General features: G+C 33.3%; 1 pseudogene; it reads right to left on the reverse strand.

The window, feature by feature from the left end:
* On the reverse strand, nucleotides 1-27,391 carry LOC108208683 (serine carboxypeptidase-like 51; annotated as a pseudogene).
* Between the last annotated feature and the right edge of the window lie 41 nt (nucleotides 27,392-27,432).

Consider the following 27,432-nt stretch of genomic DNA (forward strand, 5'->3'; position numbering starts at 1 on the left):
TTTAACAAATAACCCTAAGAAATCAGTATTTGGCAAGATGGAATCAAGAAAAGAGAACAAAAAAAAAAATGATCAAACCCCAACAACAATCCTTTTAACATCCGGGGAGCGCAAAAATCACACTAAGAGTTTGCAAATGTATGTCTCAAGTTTCAATACATTAGAAAAGAACACCGGTCCTGACTCCGCAAAAGTTTACAAATCTTGTATAAAATGTTTAAACTTATACAAATCACGTTCAAAACAGTTAACTGCCGCTGCTCGGACTTGGTTGAAAACAAGGTATTCTTTATCCAACAGGTGGCTCGTACCGTTCCTCCAAAATTCCTCTGCAAAATCTTCGTCATTTATTGCCTGTCGCCAATTCAAGCCAAGAGTTCTACATCTATCAACGAGTTGGGAACAATAGAAAAGAGTTACAGAATTCATCATAAGGTATCTTCGCGCTGAAGAATATCCTGATGGGTGAAGATGAACAGCTCTCAGCTCCCTGTAGGTGTCCATAAATAATTCTTTCTTCTTGACTAGTTTTTCGACTGCTCTGACATGATGAGCTTGTGAGACAAGTACTTGGATGTAGCCGAATACACAGCTATATTCTCCAACTTTGGTGAAGTACCTAATATAACTTTTTAGGAATATATCCATTTTAATGAAGTCATGATGGCTTCCCTTAGACAAAAACAATTTCACCAGCTGGTAATGAACCAATCTTGTCTGTGAAAATCTACCAGCAGATAAATTTTCCGGCAAAAAGTAGGTCAAGAAAGAACCAACTTTACGGTCAGAACCGGGAACATCTGTGGCAAGAATAGATTTTATGTCGCAGAGTTTTACATCATCACAAGGATGGTTATCCCGTTCGACTTTTAGCCATTCACTAACACTCAGCTGCGAAGAGCTGACCAGTATTACCTGTGTAGAAGTAACACGAATCAGGCTCCTTAGTATACATTTTGTTTTTAAGTGTCAGTGTGAAGAAAGATCAAATACAATGTGGTTTAGAAAGCAGGATTATTGTTGATAAATTAACTCCACTCAGAGGACAAAAACAAGATTAAACAATCAAGTTACCTTTCCGAGCAAAAAGCGAGCAGCTTCATTTCCAGCTCCAGAACATTTTATTAGCAGACTGTTAAGGTGCTGATACCGATAAAAGTTCTTAAATTTCATCCTAAGGTCGAAGTTGACAAGCTTAAGGATGTGCTTGTCTTCTGCAAACAAAAGAAACATTTTGCAACTGCAACAAAAAATGTACAAAGATAATTTAGGGACCTTGTGTATGTATATGTACACAATGGCTCATTATATCTATAAGATTTGCAACTTCTCAGAAATGCCTGCATTTGATTAATAACATATTCACTAGAATGGCTAAACAAAACATCACAAAATTGTATTTAAGGTACAACTAAGAAGGTGGAGCAGGCTCAATATGCTACAATTGTGCCTCGTGCATGCTCAAAACAAGATTACAGAAATGCAAACCCAACCAACACTTTTTTACCAAGAGGGCAGGAGAAGCTACATGCGTGGCTTGCTCAGCTATGCTACCTAAGTGAGCATTGTCTGAATTGTAATTGACCTATCAGGCTATCACCCTTACAAACATGATACATCTCAAAAAAAGTGGTAGACCACCAGAGGATACCGACTGGGAAGAGAGCCCACTCAGATAACAAAAAGGGTGATCAGTGAAAGCCTGAGGAGTCTACTTGCTCAACAGTAAAGGGTGGTCCAACCCCAAATATGTATAAATTCTTTTATACATATAACATTAATGAATAGAGTAAACCCTATAATTCTTTGTTACAAGCTTTTCACAAAAATTTGCTCAATGCCTCTGTGAGCCCCAGAAAAATCGAACAAACACAACTAGCTCTAAGTAATACACAATTTTTTTTTTGAAGAACTCTATTTGACCAACACAGAACTAATCTAGTGTTAGAATGTAGAGAACATGTATGCGAAACTTATGTAACCTCCATTAAAGCTCTCAAAGTGTGTTTACACTTTACAGAGAAGAAATAAGCTATCTAACTGAATATATCAGATGCGTCTCCTATATATATATACAGGTTGTTACTATTTCTTAATTAACTCCCACTTGCAGTATGTGCTTCTGCCAGCTGTGATGTAGCTGATGTGGCACCACTAGACGCTTCTGCAGTATTGTTAAGTGTTAACATCTTGTAATGAATAAGTAATTATTAAGGATTATAATACCGTTCCATAAAACTACTAACTTACTCCAATTTGGTATTGTTATGAAATTAGGCAACCAATCAGAAAGGTAGGAAAAAGCATAACAAACAAATGGCATGATAAATGAATAAAGACAGTGGTAAATGGAGCTTTATAACAGATTTACATAATATACAAATACTTTAGACTTGGAAGGCTTAGAACGTAATGCCTTACACAGATATTATCCTTGCAAATGCAACTGCTCCGCCTGGTGACTGCACCAACAAAAGTATAATATGATACAGTAGCTCATAGGGTAGCTGTTCCATTGTTGCCATTTCCTATGCAGTTCAAGCTGGAAGTAAAAATGATTCATAAGACTACACATCATCACATTAACAGATAAAGAGCACTTGCCATTAGAAACTAATACAAATCTTATGGCACTTCATCGAATATCATTCATAAAATCATCACATGATTAAAATCAAAAGCACAGGATATGGATCATGTATTAAGGTGTACATTTTCTAATAAAAGAAATGCCGCTAAATATTTTAGACATATAAAAAAGAATAGGTTTCATAACTACATCATTTTTACTGGCGTCTTTCTTAAAAGCCAAGCATTACAACAATCACATAGCAGAAAAAAAAGCATATTTTTTTTTAGTATACATGATAAATGGAAATTTAGTAACCTACTAAGTGATGAAAGAGTACCAAGACAAATACTTAGTGCCACTTAAAAGTTCTTTACATGATAGCCCAAACACTCTATATTATATCAAATTAACACAACCGGTCTATGTGAAATCATGATTCTTTGAAGTCATATATTTAGATCAACATAGAACTAGAACATTCTTTTAGCAAATTTCCATTAGTCAAAAATTTGCATCAATGCAGATTTACCAACACCATGAAAGAGGCATTAAGGCATTAAGACCTGATTATACTCTTCTTCTAAAAAATGATATAGACAAGGACATTGAATATGGAAAATTTTATTTGCAAAGGCTACTTAATTTTGCAAGTACTAGATAACATTTAAATATGGTGGAGATTCCAATGCTTACATACAACATTTAAAAGTTCTACAAAACTTATCCATCTCTTCATCAACACAAAATCAATATAAAACAAGATCTGTCAAATCCAAACAAATTGTGATATCAGAATAATGAATCAAATAATTAATAACTCAATCACATATCCACATTGTATACTCGACAATAACCCAATTATTACAATCTTCAAGGTAATACAAGATTCATCAATCACAAAATACGACAAATGATAACAACTACTTGAACAATGTAAAATTGTTAAAATATTGCAAATATATAGATGGTTTTTTTTTGGTGGGGGAGGTTTCTCAATCTTGATATTAAGAAAAAAAAATTAATATAACAAAAAGATTACACCTATTGGAGGAAATCTCTAAAACTTTTTTTAAAAAAGTAAATTGTTAATAAGAGGAAGCCAGGAAATAAGAAAGCATATCCTTTTGTTCTTTCACTACTGTTAGAAATTATGGCTATTCCTCAAATTGCTAAGATGAAATGATACTTCACGTGTAACGTTAGTTAATTTACTTGGTCAGAGGAAGGCCAGGTAAAAAATATTATCTATGCCAATTAATATGTATTTTGTAATAGTAACTTTTGATCAAGGGCAACTTTACAAACTCTAGTAAAAATAACAATAAGTTTCCCATAAAACTATTGTCTAGACTTAAAATAAGATGCAACTTATATAAGTGCATTATCATTTATTCAACAAAGTCGATAACAAAATGTTTAATGGAAAGTGTGAGGTTTCTATTAAATGACATATTCAGTGAAAAAGTTTACAAGAAGCACCACATAAGGTTTTCCAAGATCAAATGTTTTATGTAACAATAAACATGGCGCGAAGAAGAATAAGACAGAATGTTTGCTCTGACAAAACCTATAGAGAATTTGACAAAAGGTTCGCGGAAATTTTTATAGAAACATATTTCAAGATTTTAAATTAATGTCATGGCCAAAAAAAGAATAAAAGATGTTACAATTACATGAAGGTTTATGCCAATATTACACAATATGCTTCGAAGACACCTTGACATAATGTTTGGAGGCATACTGTTCAAAATTCTTCATGATAGTAAACGTGGTTTGGAATGTTTTAGTATCAAGAAGTTATAAAATTGAGAAAATGTTATTTTTTGGGTCGGCATTGACAAAATGTTATAGCCAACTAGATTTTGTGTTTCAAAAATTGGTCGAAAAAAAAGATAAGGTTTTGTCATACTTTACAAACAAGCAAGACTACAATGGGACCTTGGAGAGTAAGAGGCAATGTTTACTAATTCTTAGAAGCTTGAAAGTTCAACAACCAACTAGTGAAAAGAATTGAAGTAAACTATGAAAGGATTGTTTTTAAAATAATTAGATTTTAGTTATCTTTTTGTCTATTATTAATTTGGATAACTTGTACAGGTCACATATGAGTACGAAAGGTGTCACCAGAGAATATTAACTTCTCACATCCCACACAAGTTAAGATTTAAGAAATTCATTCTTGCAATGCTCTGTAACAAATTATAACAGTAATTAAATCACTTAGTTGTCTCGTTATTTGTCCACAAATATTTGAAACTTGAAATGTGTCATCACCCATATCTTTCTTCATTTTTAATATAACTACTGATTGAGATGAAATGTTTGCTAAAATAGTTAACCTAGCATTCCACGCTACAAATGTTTGTTTGATATTCATATACATGATAAATGAAGATAATCAAAACATTCTTTTGGATTTCAACGAGCATTGCTACCAATAGTCTGAAAGAAATCTTAAAGATGAACCATATACCCTATCCTTTCATCTGTGGGCAACTTAAATCGTAAGAATATTTATTTCTTTTGTGAATGTGGGAAATTTAGATCAGGACTACATAAAGCCTCGGTCACAATTCAGCTATCATTTACATTGTCTTCCAATCCAACCACAAACATAAAGCACATGTTAAAATCACAACCTTTAACAATATATTGTGCATACTTATTTTTTTGATAAGTGTATAGCATGCTCCCTTGAACACCATATTGAGGCATATCAGTGTATTCAAGATCCAAAAATAACCATAAAAAAAACTAATGAACCAATCAAGTAAAGTGAACATAATCAAAGACAACTCTCCGATTAAGATTATACAATTTAAGACATAACAAACAATAAGAGGAAATAAATGAGTGGATTAATTATAATTAAAGTGAAAAAGGAAACATACATTGCAACAAAAATTGAGGATTCTTATACACAAATAAAAAGATACGATCGCCATCATATACATATATGGCAAAACAGAGATGGTGAGACCACATATAAGCACATCAAAGACTATCTATGCTATATGAATTTATAAGAGACATCACATTCAATATAAACTAATTAAAAAGAAGATATTAAAGTTTTAGTGTGTTACCGAGATTAGCCAAGGAAATATAGAGGTCGGAGCTGTCACAATTGAAATGGACTCGAGAAAAGGGGAACGATTGAAATATACGAAGCTTGGTAACAAGTAAAGAAAAGGGCAATGCAACCAACAAATCTAGACTGTTGATAAATCAACGGATAAGATTTGTCATACCCACAATGAAACATTGCTGGCAAGTTAAATTATTATATTAGCCTTATTTAAATATTTAATATTAATAATTTCAATTTTAATTATTATTAATTAATAATTCAAATTAATTTTTTGAAATTAAATCTTAGGAATATCATTTACTAAAATAAGGATACAAAATACGATTGGATGAATATGTGTGCTTTTTTTTTTTCCCATGTATTTTAATTTTTAAAATAAATATAAGGAGAGTATTATTCTTATGTTTAGCCAACCACTAGTCAACAATTTGACGGAAACGAACAAAATAATGATAACCAATATGATTCATTAAAATTGATCGTTGAGAGATGAATAAAAATTCAGTGAAGTTGGATTTTGAAAAAAGTTTATCGATTGACGGGAAAAATCAAATTAAAAAGAGCAAGGATTAGTGGGGTTGTGTGTGTGAGGGTATATTGTATTTCCGTGTGCTGCCCCTGGCGGGGCCGTTAGATTAGATTGAATATATGGCTAAGATTAGTCCTCATATCTCACATAGGTATGTGGTTTCCATTTGAGCACCTGCCTATATATATGCATATATTCATTCACAAATATGTTGTAACTAATATAATTTTATTTAAAATTTTATCATAATTGAATTTTGACGGAACCCTTGTTCAAGAAATAAGATAGACACTAATTCATCTTTTGAATAATACCCATTCAAATCATGATTATTTAAATTCATTTTTTCATCTTTAACTATGTCTTTAAAAAATGTCAATATAAACTTCATTGTCAAAATTTGCTAGAAAGACGGGAATGGTAGGAAAAAAGAATTCAATAGTATTATTTTTTTTTCCAAAATATATCTGTTCTTATATTGGTAAAACATATTTAACACACCAATTCTTATTTTTACATAAAACTTTAAACAATAAGATGCTCTCAGACTCCACCCAATTATTTTCGAAATTCACAATTGCCACACTATTATTGTTTATCATTAATGGTGCATAATATTATCCAACATGTTGAGCCAAGCACATGGCTGATCCAATGGTGCCTGTCAACCTCCACAAACAAATATTATCTATCAATTAATATAATTATCAATTTGTTTGGGGCATATATTAAACACTAATATATTGTTTGGCATTGTTGTTACATGCTATTTGTTGTCCTGTCACTGATTCTTGTTAAACATAATACCCGCTTACTTAATATGATTATCACATTTGAATTTAATTACTTTTAGCTTAGTAGTAAAAAATAATTTTGGTGTTGGTTCACCTTGTTGATCATGATAATTTTGTTAAAATTAATTTTTAGTTTGATTAAAATAATTCAAAATTCTGTATACCAGAACATGATTGTGTGTCTGTGAATTGGTGTTTGACTTACATAGTGGCCAGCATTAAGGATTCAGTAGAAGTGTAAATTCCTCAAGGACTTGATGAACCCCTTTGTACCTTTCTCACCCCCACAGTACAATGGACTTCTGTTCATGCTTAAAAAAGTCTGTAGGCCTTCCCGCCTGAGAGTCCAGAGTAGTGAAGGAACAAATCATTTGGTGCATGCAAATGACTAATTGAGTGCATGCTAAGAGAGATGACTTGCACATGTAGGTACTGTCTATCAAAAACTAGTGTCCCTTACTTTAGCTACCCATGCTTCAGTTCCTTTGGTTGAACAGATGAGATCAAGCTACAACATCCAACCAAACCATATCATAAGCCGCGGACAAAATTATGGGCATGGTGCCACAATTACGGACAAATTTTAAGCTAATTTGAGGCGGGGACTGGGAATTCTTGGAGAAAAATCCTTACTTGTCCGCTGTAATTTGTCACATTGACTCCTTTTGCTAAAAGCTCATCGACCTGTATGCAACTTAAACGAATAAACTGAGTGATGGTTGAATAGGTAATTGCCTTTATGTAGGATTGGCAAACTTAAAATGTCAGAAAATATGAAAATTCAGTTCAAGAACATATGTGCACGTTTAGTACTATGTTCCGAGTTCTAACTGAATCCTGATAAAACTATAGAATCTTTGAAGATATTGGCATACCTCATTGATCCTTGGCTTCATAAAATTCTTATGCAAGAGCAATGAAAACAGATCCTGCTTGCCCTCCCCATCTGCGAAAAAGGAGGGGAAACCCCTTTGCTTACTTGCAGCAAAAAAAAAAGTGATTTGCTAGTTCCATATAAAGGGGAGAAAAAGAACTCACTGCACATCTTCTCGGATTATCTTATGTTTTCTCTAAGAACGCCATTCATTCAAGTGTTTAGATCAGCTTCACCGCCTGGCACAGACCTCAAAGAAGCCAAATATGTTGAGTTTCTTTTCGACTTGACTTTTTGAGATAGTTCAACAGCTCTTGTGGAGAGAGGATCAAGTGCAGAATCCAAGAGGAAATTGTATAAATCCTAAATATCCAGCATAAAGCGGTGAAGTTTATAGAAGTAATATATTAGACCACTACAGAAGCATAAGAATACGCAATGCAGAGGAAAATAAAGTACCACAGAATTACTGTAACCTACTCAAGTTCAATCCATGAATTAGTTGCAGCTTCATACTCTCCCTGATCAATGTGCTGCTTGATTTTCTGAGTAAGACTGGTGTCCAAAATATTTCAGTGCAGAACATAAAACTAACTCTATATATATTGCAGAAAACATTAACAGACTAAACAGAAATTAATGAAGTTCAAGTAGACATTTATTCTCACTTGTTAGCTTTCTCTATGCCTTTATTGTCAAGCCTCAAAACAACTCTAAGAAGAGGAGCCCATGAAAACTGCAAGTACCAAATTGACTGAGTAAGAGTTCAATGCAATAACAAGAACAGATCAGTCATTTATTCAAAAAAAAAAAGGACAGATCATTCAAGAAAATGCAAAAATAGAGAATAAGCAATAATATTCAAAGAATCAACACTAACTCTGATCAGATTAGGCATTTGATATGCAAAAAAGAAAAAGAAAACTATTAATTGATGTTTGCGCATTAATGCATAATCGTGAGAACCACAAGAATCAGGGATAATGTAGTGACCAAACGTACATTATCCCTCAAGCAAGATAATTAGCAGAGTGAATAAGAAAACAGTGCTATTTGGCAAGACGGAATCAAGAAAAGATAACAAAAGAATGATCAGCCCTAACACCAATCCTTTTAACATCCGGGGAGCACATATGTCTCAAGTTTCAATACATTGAGAAAAGAACACCAGTCCTGATTCCCCAAAAGTTTACAAATCTTGTATAACATGTTTAAACTTATACAAATCATGTTCAAAACAATGAATTGTCCCTGCTCGGACTTGGTTGAAAACAAGATATTCTTTATCCAACAGGTTGTTCGTACCATTCCTCCAAAATTCCTCTACAAAATCGTCGTCATATATTGCCTGTCGCCAATCCACGCCAACAGTTCTACATCTTCTATCAAGTTCGTCTAAAAAGAAAAGAGCTACAGAAGTCATACTAAGGTATCTTCGCACTGAAGAATATCTTGATGGGTCTTCCCAAGTATCTCTGAGCTCCCTGTAGGTGTCCTTAAACAATTCTTTATTCTTGACCAGTTTTTCCACTGCTTTGATATGATGAGCACGTGAGACAAGATATTTGATGAAGCCGAATACGAGGCTAGATTCTCCACATTTGGTAAAGTACCTAATATAACTTTTTAGGAATATATCCATCTTAATGAAGTCATGATGGCTTCCCTTGGACAAAAACAATTTCACGAGCTGGTAATGAACCAATCTTGTCTGCGAAAATCTACCAGCAGATAAATTTTCCGGCAAAAAGTAGGTCAAGAAAGAACAAGCTTTATGGTCAGAACCGGGAACATCTGTGGCAAGAATAGATTTAATGTCACTAAGTTTTAAATCATCACAAGGATGGCCATCCCATTCGACTTTTAGCCATTCACTAACTCTCAGCTGCGAAGAGCTCACCAGTATTACCTGTGTAGAAGTAACACGAATCAGGCTCCTTAGTAGGCTAGTATACATCTTCGTTTTTAAGTTTAAGTGTGAAGAAAGATCAAATACAATGTGGTTTAGAAGGCAGGTTTACTGTTGATGAATAAACTTCACTCAGAGAACAAAAACAAGATTAAACAATTAAATTACCTTTCCGAGCAAAAAGCGAGCAGCTTCATTTCCAGCTCCCGAACATTTAATTAGTAGACTGTTAAGGTTCTGATATCGATAAAAGTTCTTAAATTCCATCTCAAGGTCAAAGTTGACGAGCTTAAGGATGTGCTCGTCTTCTGCAAACAAAAGAAACTGCCTGCAACTGCAACAAAAAATGTACAAAGATAATTTAGGGACCTTGTGTATGTAAATATGTACACGAAGGCTAAATCAATCTAAAAAATTTGCAACTTCTCAGAAATGCCTGCATTTGATTAATAACATATTCACTAGAACGACGGTGAACAAAACATCACAGAATTGTATTCAAAGTACAACTAAGAAGGTGGAGCAGCCTCAATATGCTACAATTGTGTCTCGTGCATATTGCTCAAAACGAGATTAAAGAAATGTAAGCCCAACCAACATTTTTTTACCAAGAAGGCAGAAGAAGCCACATGTGTGGCTTGCTCAGCTATGCTACCTACGTGAGCATTGTCTGAATTGTAATTGACCTATCAGGCCATCACCCTTACAAAAATGATACATCTCAAAAAATGTGGTAGCCAACCAGAGGATATCGACTGGGAAGAGAGCCCACCCTATTTGCTCAGCAGTAAAGGGTGGTCCAACCCCAAATATGTATAAATTCTTTTATACTTATAAAATTTATGAATAGAGGAAACCCTTTAATTCTTTGTCACAAGCTTTTCAAAAATATTGCTCAATGCCTCCGTGACCCACAGAAAAATTGAACAAACACAACTAGCACTAAGTAATAAGCAAAAAATTCTTAACGAACTCTATTTGACTAACACAGAACTAATCTAGTAATGAATAAGTAATTATTAAGGATTATAATACCGAACTTTGTGTACCAGAATTTCATAAAAGTACTACCTTATTCTAATTCGTCATTGTTATGAAATTAGGCAACCAATCAGAAATGTAGGAAAAAACATTGAAAAATGGCATGATAAGTGAATAACGGCAATGGTAAGTGGAGCTTTATAACAGATTCACATAATATACAAATATTTTAGACTTGGAAGGCTTAGAATGTAATTGTCCTACAAGGATATGATCCTTGCAAATGCATTCACATAATATACAAATACTTTAGACTTGGAAGGCTTAGAACGTAATTGTCTTACACAGATATGATCCTTGCAAATGCAACCGCTCCGCCTGGTGACTGCACCAACAAAAGTATAATATAATACAGTAGCTCATACGGCAGCTGTTCCATTGTTGCCATTTCCTATGCAGTTCAAGCTGGAAGTAAAAATGATTCATAAGACCTCACATCACCACATTAACAGATGAAGAGCACTTGCATTCAGAAACTAATACAAATATTATGGCAATTTATCGAATATCAATCATAAAATCATCACATGATTAGAATCAAAAGCACAAGATATGGATCATGTATTAAGGTATAGCATGCTCCCTTAAACACCATATTGAGGCACATCAGTGTATTCAAAATCCACAAATAACCATAAAAAAAAAACTAATGAAGTATAGTGAACATATTCAAAGACAGCTCTACGATTAAGATTCTACAGTTTACAACATAACAAACAATAAGAGGAAATAAATGAGTGGATTAATTATAATTAAGTGAAAAAGGAAACATACGTTGCAACAAAAATTGAGGATTTTTATAAACAAATAAAAAGATACGATCCCCATTATATACATATATGGCAAAACAGAGACGGTGAGACCACATATAAGCACATCAAAGACGTTCTATACTATATGAATTTATAAGAGACATCACATTCACTATAAACTAATTAAAAAGAAGATGTTAAAGTTTTAGTGTGGTACCGAGATTAGCCAAGGAAATATAGAATTCGGAGCTTTCACAATTGAAAATGGACTCGAGAAAAGGGGAACAATAGAAATACACGAAGCTTGGTAACAAGTCAAGAAATGGGCAATCCAACCAACAAATCTAGACTGTTGATAAATCAACGGATAAGATTTGTCATACCCACAACGAAACATTGCTGGCAAGTGAAATTATTATATTAGCCTTATTTAAATATTTAATATTAATAATTTCAATTTTAATTATTTTTAATTAATAATTCAAATTATTTTTTTGAAATTAAATCTTAGGAATATCATTTACTAAAATAAGGATACGAAATACGATTGGATGAATATGTGTGCTTTTTTTTTCCCCATGTATTTTAATTTTTAAAATAAATAAAAGGAAAGTATTATTCTTATGTTTAGCCAACCACTAGTCAACAATTTGACGGAAATGAACAAAATAATGATAAGCAAAATGAATCATTAAAATTGATCGTTGAGAGATGAATAAAAATTCAGTGAAGTTGGATTTTGAAAAAAGTTTATCGATTGACGGGAAAAATCAAATTAAAAAGAGCAAGGATTAGCTGGGGTTGTGTGTGTGAGGGTATATTGTATTTCCGTGTGCTGCCCCTGGCGGGGCCGTTAGATTATATTGAATATATGGCTAAGATTAGTTCTCATATCTCACATAGGTATGTGGTTTCCAATTGAGCACCTGCATATATATATATGCATATATTCATACACAAATATGTTGTAACTAATATAATTTTATTTAAAATTTTATCATAATTGAATTTTGACGGAACCCTTGTTCAAGAAATAAGATAGACACTAATTCATCTTTTGAATAATACCCATTCAAATCATGATTATTTAAATTCATTTTTTCATCTTTAACTATGTCTTTAAAAAATGTCAATATAAACTTCATTGTCGAAATTTGCTAGAAAGATGGGAATGGTAGGAAAAAAGAATTCAATAGTATTATTTTTTTTCCAAAATATATCTGTTCTTATATTGGTAAAACATATTTAACACACCAATTCTTATTTTTACATAAAACTTTAAATAATAAGATGCTCTCAGACTCCACCTAATTATTTTCGAAATTCACAATTGCCACTATTATTGTTTATCATTAATGGTGCATAATATTATCCAACAGGTTGAGCCAAGCACATGGCTGATCCAATGGTGCCTGTCAACCTCCACAAACAAATATTATTTATCAATTAATATAATTATCGATTTGTTTGGGGCATATATTAAACACTAATATATTGTTTGGGATTGTTGTTACATGCACTAACAACAGCTTTTTGCCCTGGAAGTAGTTGAAAAACTGTTTGACAAACGTAAAAATAGTTTTGCTAAACAACTTTTTATAACTCAAAGCCGAAAGCTATCATAGATTTCACTGTCAAAACTCTTCAAAAATATTATTTTTTATATTATAACTCAAAATATGCAAATATCAAAAAAAAAATTGTCAAACCGCGATCTCATTTCTACAACTACACTTATTCTGACAGCACAACAACTTTTAACAGCACTCCCAAACAACCCTTAAATTCTATACATTTAGCTTATTTTGACTGATTTAGTGTTTGTACATGTAGGGATCCACCATTATTAAGAAGTGACAACCAATCAAAATAAGTTAAACTTATAAAATGCAGTGGACACACACTGAAAAAAACGTATAATAATTATCATAATAAACATTCGTGCTCTTATCACACATTGCTATTTGTTGTCCAGTCACTGATTCTTGTTAAACATAATACCCGCTTACTTAATATGATTATCACATTTGAATTTAATTACTTTTAGCTTAGTAGTAAAAAATAATTTTGGTGTTGGTTCACCTTGTTGATCATGATAATTTTGTTAAAATTAATTTTTAGTTTGATTAAAATAATTCAAAATTCTGTATACCAGAACATGATTGTGTGTCTGTGAATTGGTGTTTGACTTACATAGTGGCCAGCATTAAGGATTCAGTAGAAGTGTAAATTCCTCAAGGACTTGATGAACCCCTTTGTACCTTTCTCACCCCCACAGTACAATGGACTTCTGTTCATGCTTAAAAAAGTCTGTAGGCCTTCCCGCCTGAGAGTCCAGAGTAGTGAAGGAACAAATCATTTGGTGCATGCAAATGACTAAATGAGTGCATGCTAAGAGAGATGACTTGCACATGTAGGTACTGTCTATCAAAAACTAGTGTCCCTTACTTTAGCTACCCATGCTTCAGTTCCTTTGGTTGAACAGATGAGATCAAGCTACAACATCCAACCAAACCATATCATAAGCCGCGGACAAAATTAAGGGCATGGTGCCACAATTACGGACAAATTTTAAGCTAATTTGAGGCGGGGACTGGGAATTCTTGGAGAAAAATCCTTACTTGTCCGATGTAATTTGTCACATTGACTCCTTTTGCTAAAAGCTCATCGACCTGTATGCAACTTAAACGAATAAACTGAGTGATGGTTGAATAGGTAATTGCCTTGATGTAGGATTGGCAAACTTAAAATGTCAGAAAATATGAAAATTCAGTTCAAGAACATATGTGCACGTTTAGTACTATTTTCCGAGTTCTAACTGAATCCTGATAAAACTATAGAATCTTTGAAGATATTGGCATACCTCATTGATCCTTGGCTTCATAAAATTCTTATGCAAGAGCAATGAAAACAGATCCTGCTTGCCCTCCCCATCTGCGAAAAAGGAGGGGAAACCCCTTTGCTTACTTGCAGCAAAAAAAAAAGTGATTCGCTAGTTCCATATAAAGGGGAGAAAAGAACTCACCGCACATCTTCTCGGATTATCTTATGTTTTCTCTAAGAACGCCATTCATTGAAGTGTTTAGATCAGCTTCACCGCCTGGCACAGACCTCAAAGAAGCCAAATATCTTGAGTTTCCTTTCGACTTGACTTTTTGAGATAGTTCAACAGCTCTTGTCGAGAGAGGATCAAGTGCAGAATCCAAGAGGAAATTGCAGAAATCCTAAATATCCAGCATAAAGCGGTGAAGTTTATAGAAGTAATATATTAGACCACTACAGAAGCATAAGAATACGCAATGCAGAGGAAAATAAAGTACCACAGAATTACTGTAACCTCCTCAAGTTCAATCCATGAATTAGTTGCAGCTTCATACTCTCCCTGATCGATGTGCTGCTTGGATTTCTGAGTACGACTGGTGTCCAAAATATTTCAGTGCAGAACATATAACTAACTCTATATATATTGCAGAAAACATTAACAGACTAAACAGAAATTAATGAAGTTCAAGTAGACATTTATTCTCACTTGTTAGCTTTCTCTATGCCTTTATTGTCAAGCCTCAAAACAACTCTAAGAAGAGGAGCCCATGAAAACTGCAAGTACCAAATTGACTGAGTAAGAGTTCAATGCAATAATAAGAACAGATCAGTCAATTATTCAAAAAAAAAAAAAGGACAGATCATTCAAGAAAATGCAAAAATAGAGAATAAGCAATAATATTCAAAGAATCAACACTAACTCTGATCAGATTAATCATTTGATATGCAAAAAAGAAAAAGAAAACTATTAATTGATGTTTGCGCATTAATGCATAATCGTGATAACCACAAGAATCAGGGATAATGTAGTGACCAAACGTACAATATCCCTCAAGCAAGATAATTAGCAGAGTGAATAAGAAAACAGTGCTATTTGGCAAGACGGAATCAAGAAAAGATAACAAAAGAATGATCAGCCTTCCAATCCTTTTAACATTCGGGGAGCACATATGTCTCAAGTTTCAATACACTGAGAAAAGAACACCAGTCCTGATTCCCCAAAAGTTTACAAATCTTGTATAACATGTTTAAACTTATACAAATCATGTTCAAAACAATGAATTGTCCCTGCTCGGACTTGGTTGAAAACAAGATATTCTTTATCCAACAGGTTGTTCGTACCATTCCTCCAAAATTCCTCTACAAAATCGTCGTCATATATTGCCTGTTGCCAATCCACGCCAACAGTTCTACATCTTCTATCAAGTTGGTCTAAAAAGAAAAGAGCTACAGAAGTCATCCTAAGGTATCTTCGCACTGAAGAATATCCTGATGGGTCTTCCCAAGTATCTCTGAGCTCCCTGTAGGTGTCCATAAACAATTCTTTATTCTTGACCAGTTTTTCCACTGCTTTGATATGATGAGCACGTGAGACAAGATATTCGATGAACCCGAATACGAGGCTAGATTCTCCACATTTGGTAAAGTACCTAATATAACTTTTTAGGAATATATCCATCTTAATGAAGTCATGATGGCTTCCCTTGGACAAAAACAATTTCACGAGCTGGTAATGAACCAATCTTGTCTGCGGAAATCTACCAGCAGATAAATTTTCCGGCAAAAAGTAGGTCAAGAAAGAACAAGCTTTATGGTCAGAACCGGGAACATCTGTGGCAAGAACAGATTTAATGTCACTAAGTTTTAAATCATCACAAGGATGGCCATCCCATTCGACTTTTAGCCATTCACTAACTCTCAGCTGGGAAGAGCTCACCAGTATTACCTGTGTAGAAGTAACACGAATCAGGCTCCTTAGTAGGCTAGTATACATCTTTGTTTTTAAGTGTCAGTGTGAAGAAAGATCAAATACAATGTGGCAGGATTACTGTTGATTAATAAACTTCACTCAGAGAACAAAAACAAGATTAAACAATTAAATTACCTTTCCGAGCAAAAAGCGAGCAGCTTCATTTCCAGCCACCGAACATTTAATTAGTAGACTGTTAAGGTGCTGATATCGATAAAAGTTCTTAAATTCCATCTCAAGGTCAAAGTTGACGAGCTTAAGGATGTGCTCGTCTTCTGCAAACAAAAGAAACTGCCTGCAACTGCAACAAAAAATGTACAAAGATAATTTAGGGACCTTGTGTATGTAAATATGTACACGAAGGCTAAATCAATCTAAAAAATTTGCAACTTCTCAGAAATGCCTGCATTTGATTAATAACATATTCACTAGAACGACGGTGAACAAATCATCACAGAATTGTATTCAAAGTACAACTAAGAAGCTGGAGCAGTCTCAATATGCTACAATTGTGTCTCGTGCATATTGCTCAAAACGAGATTAAAGAAATGTAAGCCCAACCAACATTTTTTTACCAAGAAGGCAGAAGAAGCCACATGTGTGGCTTGCTCAGCTATGCTACCTACGTGAGCATTGTCTGAATAGTAATTGACCTATCAGGCCATCACCCTTACAAACATGATACATCTCAAAAAATGTGGTAGCCAACCAGAGGATATCGACTGGGAAGAGAGCCCACTCAGATAAGCGATCAGTAAAAGGAGTCTATTTGCTCAGCAGTAAAGGGTGGTCCAACCCCAAATATGTATAAATTCTTTTATACTTCTAAAATTTATGAATAGAGTAAACCCTTTGATTCTTTGTCACAAGCTTTTCAAAAAAATTTGCTTAATGCCTCCGTGACCCACAGAAAAATCGAACAAACACAACTAGCACTAAGTAATAAGCAAAAAATTCTTAAAGAACTCTATTTGACCAACACAGAACTAATCTAGTAATGAATAAGTAATTATTAAGGATTATAATACCGAACTTTGTGTACCAGAATTTCATAAAAGTACTAACTTATTCTAATTCGTCATTGTTATGAAATTAGGCAACCAATCAGAAATGTAGGAAAAAACATTAAAAAATGGCATGATAAGTGAATAACGGCAATGGTAAGTGGAACTTTATAACAGATTCACATAATATACAAATATTTTAGACTTGGAAGGCTTAGAACGTAATTGTCTTACAAGGATATGATCCTTGCAAATGCATTCACATAATATACGAATACTTTAGACTTGGAAGGCTTAGAACGTAATTGTCTTACACAGATATGATCCTTGCAAATGCAACCGCTCCACCTGGTGACTGCACCAACAAAAGTATAATATAATACAGTAGCTCGTACGGCAGCTGTTCCATTGTTGCCATTTCCTATGCAGTTCAAGCTGGAAGTAAAAATGATTCATAAGACCTCACATCACCACATTAACAGATGAGGTGCACTTGCATTCAGAAACTAATACAAATATTATGGCACTTCATCGAATATCAATCATAAAATCATCACATGATTAGAATCAAAAGCACAAGATATGGATCATGTATTAAGGTATAGCATGCTCCCTTAAACACCATATTGAGGCACATCAGTGTATTCAAAATCCACAAATAACCATAAAAAAAAACTAATGAAGTATAGTGAACATATTCAAAGACAGCTCTACGATTAAGATTCTACAGTTTACAACATAACAAACAATAAGAGGAAAGAAAGAGTGGATTAATTATAATTAAGTGAAAAAGGAAACATATGTTGCAACAAAAATTGAGGATTTTTATAAACAAATAAAAAGATACGATCCCCATTATATACATATATGGCAAAACAGAGACGGTGAGACCACATATAAGCACATCAAAGACGTTCTATACTATATGAATTTATAAGAGACATCACATTCACTATAAACTAATTAAAAAGAAGATGTTAAAGTTTTAGTGTGTTACCGAGATTAGCCAAGGAAATATAGAATTCGGAGTTTTCACAATTGAAAATGGACTCGAGAAAAGGGGAACGATAGAAATACACGAAGCTTGGTAACAAGTCAAGAAATGTGCAATCCAACCAACAGATCTAGACTGTTGATAAATCAACAGATAAGATTTGTCATACCCACAATGAAACATTGTTGGCAAGTGAAATTACTATATTAGCCTTATTTAAATATTTAATATTAATAATTTCAATTTCACTTATTTTTAATTAATAATTCAAATTAATTTTTTGAAATTAAATCTTAGGAATATCATTTACTAAAATAAGGATATGATTGGATGAATATGTGTGCTTTTTTTTTTCCATGTATTTAAAATTTTACAATAAATAAAAGGAAAGTATGATTCTTATCTTTAGCCAACCACTAGCCAACAATTGACGGAAATGAACAAAATAATGACACCCGCACTGATTCATTGTAGAGATAAGAGTGTTAAATGACCAACTCTCCCAAAACCTTAAGGTATTAGGAGGAGAGCTTGCTAGGATCGTATTATATTATAACATTTTTCCTCACTTGAAAGCCCCTTTTTGGGTCAAGAATGGAACATGGGCGCCCACCTTTGGTGCATTACTTTGCCTTCATGTCCATAATAAACTATGAGAATATTGGGGATCGTAGAGAGTCGAATCCGAGTCTCCCGCGAGCCTAGACTCTGATACCATCTTAAATGACGAACTCTCCCAAAATCTCAAGGTGTTAGGAGGAGGGCTTACTAAAATCGTATTATATTCTAACAAAAAGTACCCTCAATATTTCATTGTAGGTAGGAATATCACCTACTTTGAAACAATGTGAGGTTGATTATATTAATTATGCATAGGCTTGAGTACAAACGAACCAAAACCGAATTATTTTGGTTTTCTAAAATACTATATTTTTTCTAATAAAAATTAATTCGGTTTTTTAATAACCTGAACCGAATTATTTTGGTTCAGTTTCGGTTTCGTTCGAAAGCTAATTCATTTCGGGGTTTTTAATTATTTAATACTTTGTGAATAATACCTACAATTAAATAATAAAGCAATAAATAATAGTCCTATTAGCGTTTTAGATTGGAAATATTGATAAGTACTCCCTCCGTTTCTTTTTTCTTTTCTTGTTTGTGATGTCGGTACTGTTCATAACATGAGACAAATTACTAATTTACATCTAATCTATAAAACTAAATATAGTCATGAGTGATCTTGTTAGATTCGTATTCACGAGTACTTTAATACAGTGAAGTTTTTATATTTAATGCTGCTACGAAATGAAAGATATTAACGATTAAAAGTGTGTGTTGGCAAACGTGAAAAGTACAAACAGGAAAAGTATTTAGAGACGGAGGGAGTAGCACCTTACCTTCAAGTTCATTAAGGCTAATGTATCTTGGTGATGATCTCTCTGCCAAAAGTAACAAGAAGTATTAGTGATAATAAAGTAGATAACTTACAAATATATATCTACAAGAGCATTTTGTAAAGGAGCATGAAATGTACACAAGAACATGTGTTTAATATAGGAGCATGATCTCCTTATGTCAACCCTACAGGTCAAAGACTTAACATTTTCTAGTGCTATAGACTACACAACTTTACACCAACTGGCAACTGATATAGTTAAAAAGAATATGGGGGCATAGCCAAGTCAATGAACCAAATTTTACAAAGTCATTTTAACAATTACTGCTGGAAATAAAAATGAATGCCAATCACTACGTACCTTGCAAATATTTACATAAATTGCAAGAATATAATGCTAGAATAGTCTTATGTGTTCATTACAAGACACTAGTAGGCATATAGGAACAAATCAAATTGAACATTTTACATGAAATGGGAAACAAAATATTTCTAGGTCTCTCTGTGACAAAATAACGAAGAACTTCATCACTCTTCCCACTTAGATGCTCTAAATGGTGGAGATTTCGGAGTGAAATTCCCTATAGTGCCTATCATATGAAGCTCTATCCCCATCATTTGAGGAAGTGGCAGAAGTGGAGACGATGGAAAAAGATGAAAGGGAAGTGGTGGAGTTCTTCTTAACCCTAAAACCGAGCAAAAGACGATCCAAGCAAGAGTAACCACATTAACAAATAATGCCTAACAAAATAATAAACCAATGCATATGTCATAACCAGATGAATTTACCTTCATTTTCATTAAGAGCATCTCCAATAACCTCTTAAATAAGCTCTTAAGACCAGAAACAAGGAGCATGAAAAAAAATAGAGCCTTGATAGACTTTGGTGGCTTCTAAAAACACTACGAGCCTCTTCTATCTCCTCTCTTTCAAGAGCCGCTACATGACTCTTGGCTTTTATAATATAATATTCACTCTCACCCCATTTGAGTTTGAATTTTTCTCACCCATTTGAATTTGAATTTTTCTCGTAGTGAAGTTCAAATAATAGTAGGAGTGAGTATAAAGACATGGGTGCCGGTCTCTCGCAGTCGACTGCCAGGGCCGGTTTAACGGGCATATCATCTGAGTCGTTGGATGAATATCCAGCGACCAGGATTATAACAAAAGTTTAATACATCTCGCGCTTTTTTAACCGCCGGAAACGGTTAAAAAGCCCTAGACGAGGCCTGTCTAGCATTTTTTAAGCACTGGTCATATAAAAAACCTATGTTATAATCTGGGCATATTCATCAAACGGCACAGAAAAGTGACGCTGGTTAAACGTCCATGGCAGTCGAGTGCCACGGTAATATACTAACTTGCTAGTTGCTAGGAGCTTAATATTTACCGGGAGACTATTGGAGATGCCCAAACGAAATACATTAGAAAAGGGTTAATAGGCAAAAAAATCACCGAACTCATGATCAAGTTGCAATTGGGTCACTGAACTCAAAAAGTTTGCAAACGGATCACAGAACTGGATTTAACTTGCAGTCAACTCACTGAACTAATAAAAATTTGCATTTAGGTCACTGTGCCGTTAAGTATCAGTTGACTTTAACGGAATCCGTTAATAAAAATTGAAAAAATATAAAAATTCGCTTTTTTAAAAACTCGATTTTGAAAATTTAAAACTTCGAAAAAATCTGGAAATTTGGAAAAAGTCTGAATTTTTTTTAACTTCAGAAATTTAGGTATATTTTTTGAATTTCCAGATTTTTTTGAATTTTTTTCAAAATTTTTAGATTTTTTTCGAAGTTTTTACATTTTTCTTATTTTTTAAAAACATTCTATATTTTTTAAAGTTTCTTCAAAATTTTCAGATTTTTTTTAAGTTTTCAGAATTTTTTGAGAAAATTGAATTTTTATATTTTTTTCAAATTTTTTATATTTTTTATTATTATCTTTAACGGATTCCGTTAAAGTCAACTCATTCTTAACGGCACAGTGACCTAAATGCAAGTTTTTATTAGTTCAGTGAGTTGACTGCAACTTAAATTTAGTTCTGTGATCCGTTTGCAAACTTTTTGAGTTCAATGACCCAACTGCAAGTTGGCCATGAGTTCAGTGATGTTTTTGCCTATTAACCCCATTAGAAAAGCTCAGTTCTGCTAGTTTAAACACGGGGATGTGCGCTTGAAGCATTTGTAAGTTGAAAGGAAAGAGCTGAAGAAAAATAAAACATGCAATGTAGATGATCAAGACGAAGAATTACAACAGAATATGTTACCTCGTAAATTCGTAATTGAATTGAATACATAAGTAGACGAAGGATCTACATTAGGGTTTATAGACCATGAATTAGAGAACTTGTCGATATCTTTTTTATTTTTTTTGACGGAATATCTTTTTTATTTTTGTTAAAGTTATAAACGGGAACTATAAAGTTGTCGTACAAAAAAATCATCAATCATCAATCAATCATCGATACAAATGAGAAGCGGCGTATAGGTGGCGCCTCTCAGAAAGCTGAGTTCTATATTTATAATTTTCTGGAATTTTTGGAAGGAGGAGCGTGTGGCGTATAATGGCGCCTCTCAGAGAGCTCTGTTCTATTTTACTAATTTTCTGGAATTTTTGGATGAAAAAATTTAAAAAAAAAATTACTTTTTTTAGTTTCAGATATATTGGAAGAAAGTTTCAGAACTTAGTTTTGAAACTATCATCATATTTTTGGAAAAAGTGTTTATCAAAAACCAAAAGAATTTTTGATAAGCCGTTTTTGAACATATTTGTCTTTTTTATCTAATACAATAATGAGTTACACTAGATGTTTTGAATAACGATAGAGATGATTGGCTAACAAGAGTAAGAGTTTGTTGGATGTGGGAGTCGACAAATCGAAACACTAAAGAACAATAAAGTCTATATATGATATTGATGGATGAAAAGGTCAATAAATTAGCTGTTATTGATACATGTTTATTAGTTATATTTTTATAATATTTGTTTTCTTTATCGAACATGTTTGTTGTTATTAATTTTTATATGGTTCATTTTGTATACATGAAAATATCATTCATGCAACACATGATTAGTGTTCAGATCATGATTAGTGTTCTGAATTAATCACAGATATTAATTTTATATTATCAATATAATTTTTATAATCCGCCTCAACGCGCGGTTTCTTAACTAGTTGAATAAATAAGAAAATCTTATTATGATTGGCTGGCCTCCTAGTACATAATTCAAAATAGATTTTCAAATTTACATATAGATTGATTATATTTTTGTTAGATGTTCTGTAACAATATTTTCAAAATTTAAAAATCGATTGATTGTATTTTTATTAAAAATTATTTTTTACAATATTTTCAAATCGTAAATAGATATTTACAATAATATATATTTGTATTATCAATCAAAAACTTTTTTATTTAAAAAATTTATCATACTTGAACTTTGACGGGATCCTTGTATAAGAAATAAGAAAAACACTAATTTCTTTTGGGAACGATATCCATTAAATCAGAATTATCTAAATTCATAATTTTGTTATCTCTGACTATGTATTTAAGAAAAATGTCAATATTGCTCTCAAAAAAAAATGTCAATATAAACTTCTTTATTGAAATTTGATAGAAAGATGACAATGGCAAGAAAAAGAAATTCAATAATTTCCGAAAATATATGTTCTTAGGTTGAAAAGTAATATATTTGAAATATTGATTCTTATTTTATTTAAAATTTAAATAATAAGATGCTCTCGGCTTCTCAGCTTACATCCAATTATTTTAGAAACTCACAATCACCATATTATTATTGTTTCTCATCAAAAGTGCATAATGTTATCCAACATGTCTAGCGAAACACATGGTTGATCCAATGGTACCTGTCAGCTAGAAACAAATGCTCTATCAACTAATATAAAAATATAATTATTATGATAATACGAATTCACTAATTTTCATTAAAACAGTACCCGCTTACTTAATATCATATTGTCTAGCGAAACACATGGTTGATCCAATGGTACCTGTCAGCTAGAAACAAATGCTCTATCAACTAATATAAAAATATAATTATTATCATAATACGAATTCACTAATTTTCATTAAAACAGTACCCGCTTACTTAATATCATATCATATTTGAATAAATTATCTATAATTTGGTAGTAAAAAAATAATTTTGGTGCTAGTTCACCTTGTTGATCATGATAATATTGTTTAAATCAGTTTTTGTCATGCAAATTTCGTTCAGTTTTACTAACATAATTAGTGTTTTCTTTATCAGAACATGACTGTGTCTGTGAATTGGTGTTTGACTTACATAGTGGCCAGCATTAAGGATCCAGTAGAAGTGTAAATTCCTCAAGGATTTGGTGAATCCCTTTGTACCTTTCTCACCCCCACAGTACAATGGACTTCTGTTCAAGCTTAAAAAAGTCTGTATGCCTTCCCACCTGAGAGTCCAGAGTAGTAAAGGAACAAATGACAAAATGAGTGCATCCTAATAGAGATGACTTGTACATGTAGGTACTGTTTATCAGAAATCAGTGCCTCTTACTTTAGCTTTGCAACCCATGCTTCGGTTCCTTTGGTTGAACAGATGAGATCAGCCTACAATATCCAACCAAACCATATTGTAATCATAAGCCACGGACAAAATTAAGGATAGGGTGTCCACAATTACGGACAAATTTTAAGCTAATTTGAGGGGGGACTGGGAATGTTTGCAGAAAAAACCTTACTTGTCCGCTGTAAATAGTCACATTGACTCCTTTTGCCAAAAGCTCATCGACCTGTATGCAACTTAAACGAATAAACTGAGTGATGGTTGAATAGGTAATTGCCTTGTGTAGGATTAGGAAACTTAAAATGTCAGAATATATGAAAATTCAGTTCAAGAACATATGTGCGCGTATAGTATTATTTTAGAGTTCTAATTGTGGAAAATCCTAATAAAAACTCTAGAATCTTTGAAGATATTAGCATACCTCATTGATCCTTGGCTTCATGAATTCTTCTGCATGAGCCATGAAAACAGACCCTGCCTGCCCTCCCCATCTGCGAAAAAGGAGGGAAAACCCCTTTCTTTGTTTGCAGCAAAAAGAAAGTGTTTCACTATTTACATATAAAGGGGAGAAAAAAAACTCACTGCACATCTTCTGGGATTATCTTAAGTTTTTCTTTAAGAACGCCATTCATTAAAGTGTTTAGATCCGCTTCACCGCCTGGCACAGACCTCAAAGAAGCCAAATATCTTGAGTTTCTTTTCGACTTGACTTTTTGAGATAGTTCAACAGTTGTTGTGGAGAGAGGATCAAGTGCAGAATCCAAGAGGAAATTGTAGAAATCCTATATATCCAGCATAATCAGTGAAGTTTATAGAAGTAATGTATTAGACCGCTACAGAAGCATAAGAATAAGCACTGCAGAGGATAATAACGTACCAGAGAATTACTGTACGCATCAATAACTTCCTCAAGTTCAAAATATGAATTAGTTGCAGCTTCATACTCTCCTTGATCGATTTGCTGCTTGATATTCTGAGTAAGACTGGTGTCCAAAATATTTCAGTGCAGAACATATAACTCACTCTATAAGATATTGCAGAAAACATTAACAGAATAAACAGAAATAATGAAGTTCAAGTAGACATTTATTCTCACTTTTTAGCTTTCTCTACGCCTTTATTGTCAAGCCTCGAAACATCTTTAAGAAGGGGAGCCCATGAAAACTGCAAGTACCAAATTGACTGAGTAAGAGTTCAATGCAATAATAAGAACAGATAATTCAAGAAGATGTACCAACCACGAAATCTTCTGGAGAGAGCCAAGTATCACCCAATACAATTCCTACAGATCAAAACTAAATCATGAATACATTCCACCTATAAAATCTAGGATCACATTTGATTTTCTTCGAAATTACCTTTAAGATTGAGCTTCAATGTTTCAGCTTCAATAGCCTTTAATGCTGATAATCCAAGCAGGACTGCCCATTTCCCTCCATAAGACTCAGCTACTACATACAAAGGGCTCTTTTGGAGGACTTCATCGCTGTTGAAAAGTGAAATCAACAATGTGACCAAATCTGCTGGAGCCTCTTCATCAGTCTTCGCGAATAAGCTATCATCCTCAACAAAACTGTATCCAGTCCCTACTGGATTATCCTACATTTTCTCAGATTGGAAGATATAGATATAAAGAAAAGAACTTAGACCAAAAATATATTGAAGTACCGAATATCACAAAATTTATGCAGTTTAATATCATCACATACCACAAACAAGAGATCAGCCTTTTGCAACCATGTTGAGTTTCTTGGCTTGAGAAAAGTATCCAATGGCCCAACCTCCTGAAAATTTCCAATTTCCAACTCCTGACGCCCTCTATTCATAGGTACAAAGCATAAAGACTTAACTTTTGTATATATCACTACTTATCATTTAATTTGAAATGAACTAGAACATTTTTGTGTCTAAACAAATTATGAAAGATGATTACTTACAGGTCCACCCTGCAACCACAGAATTATGGGCCATGGGTTGTTTGGATCTTGAGTCCTCTGTGGACTTTTGTAATACCACCAGAACATGTGAGCTTCTGTTTTTCACACATTGCCAAACACAACAATCCATGATCAGAACAAATATTAATCTGAATTCTGCGTTATGGATCTAGTGTAGTCTTTTGGGTTACTTACTGGGCCTGACTTCCACATATCCCCACTGTTCTGATCCATCTACAGTCCCAGCAGCCATGGCTCCATTGCTGATAAGTGGTATGAGAAACATGAAAAGTAAAAACAGAGCAAAGTGGTACCTTCCCATTTTCCAGTATGCAAAGATACCAAGAACCAGCTCAGGGATGATTTTTAAGTACACCCATACACATATTTAAGTAGACTTGCTCCCATACTGTAACTTTTGATATGGGAGTTTATTCAACAGAAATTATCATCATATATAATGGTGAAAAAAGAATGTTCACGTGACAAAATTCATCGAAACAGACATTTGATACAAAGTCTGTCTTCTCTGCAAACGAAACAGAATATTTATGGCAAAAACTTATCAATCCAGCCTCTAAATTTATTTCAAACACAATAACACATATTGCTAAAATGCAAATAGTGAGAAATATCTTTAACAAACATTATTTTTCATGTTTTATTTATTGGTAAGAGATGTATAAGAAGCCAGTCATGTCCTTGACAATAGTAAGCATATTTTATTTGGAAATCTTATCTTTTGAGAATTCAAGATTTCATGAAAATGGTGACCAGTCTGGGGACAAACCTTACTCGTATTGCATTGATAATCTTGTGAAAAGAAAGCGAGAAAGTGAGAAACATGTGCAAGGTGCAGTGATTGTTACATAGGGGGCCTTGTTTGAAAGATACATGTGTGGTGGAAAAGGAATCGTAAATATGATAATAAATGTTCTCCTTTCTTCAATAAGAAAAATATGAACTACTTCATGTCTTCAGCTGGAAAATGAACTAGATATTCACTAGGCCTTACTGGATTTATGAATCCAGTAATTGTTGATATGCTTCAACAAAGGCACCAGAAGTAGATATTCTTATGGACATTGGTTCCTGGAAGGTATCAAGCCTATTTAAACAGGACGAAAAAAATTGAAGATCAGTACTAATTTCAAAGTTAAGTTGCAAAAGAAGGCTAGAAATG

This window comes from Daucus carota, chromosome 2, assembly GCF_001625215.2.
Source record: "Daucus carota subsp. sativus chromosome 2, DH1 v3.0, whole genome shotgun sequence".
In the NCBI taxonomy this organism is placed as follows: Eukaryota; Viridiplantae; Streptophyta; class Magnoliopsida; order Apiales; family Apiaceae; genus Daucus; species Daucus carota.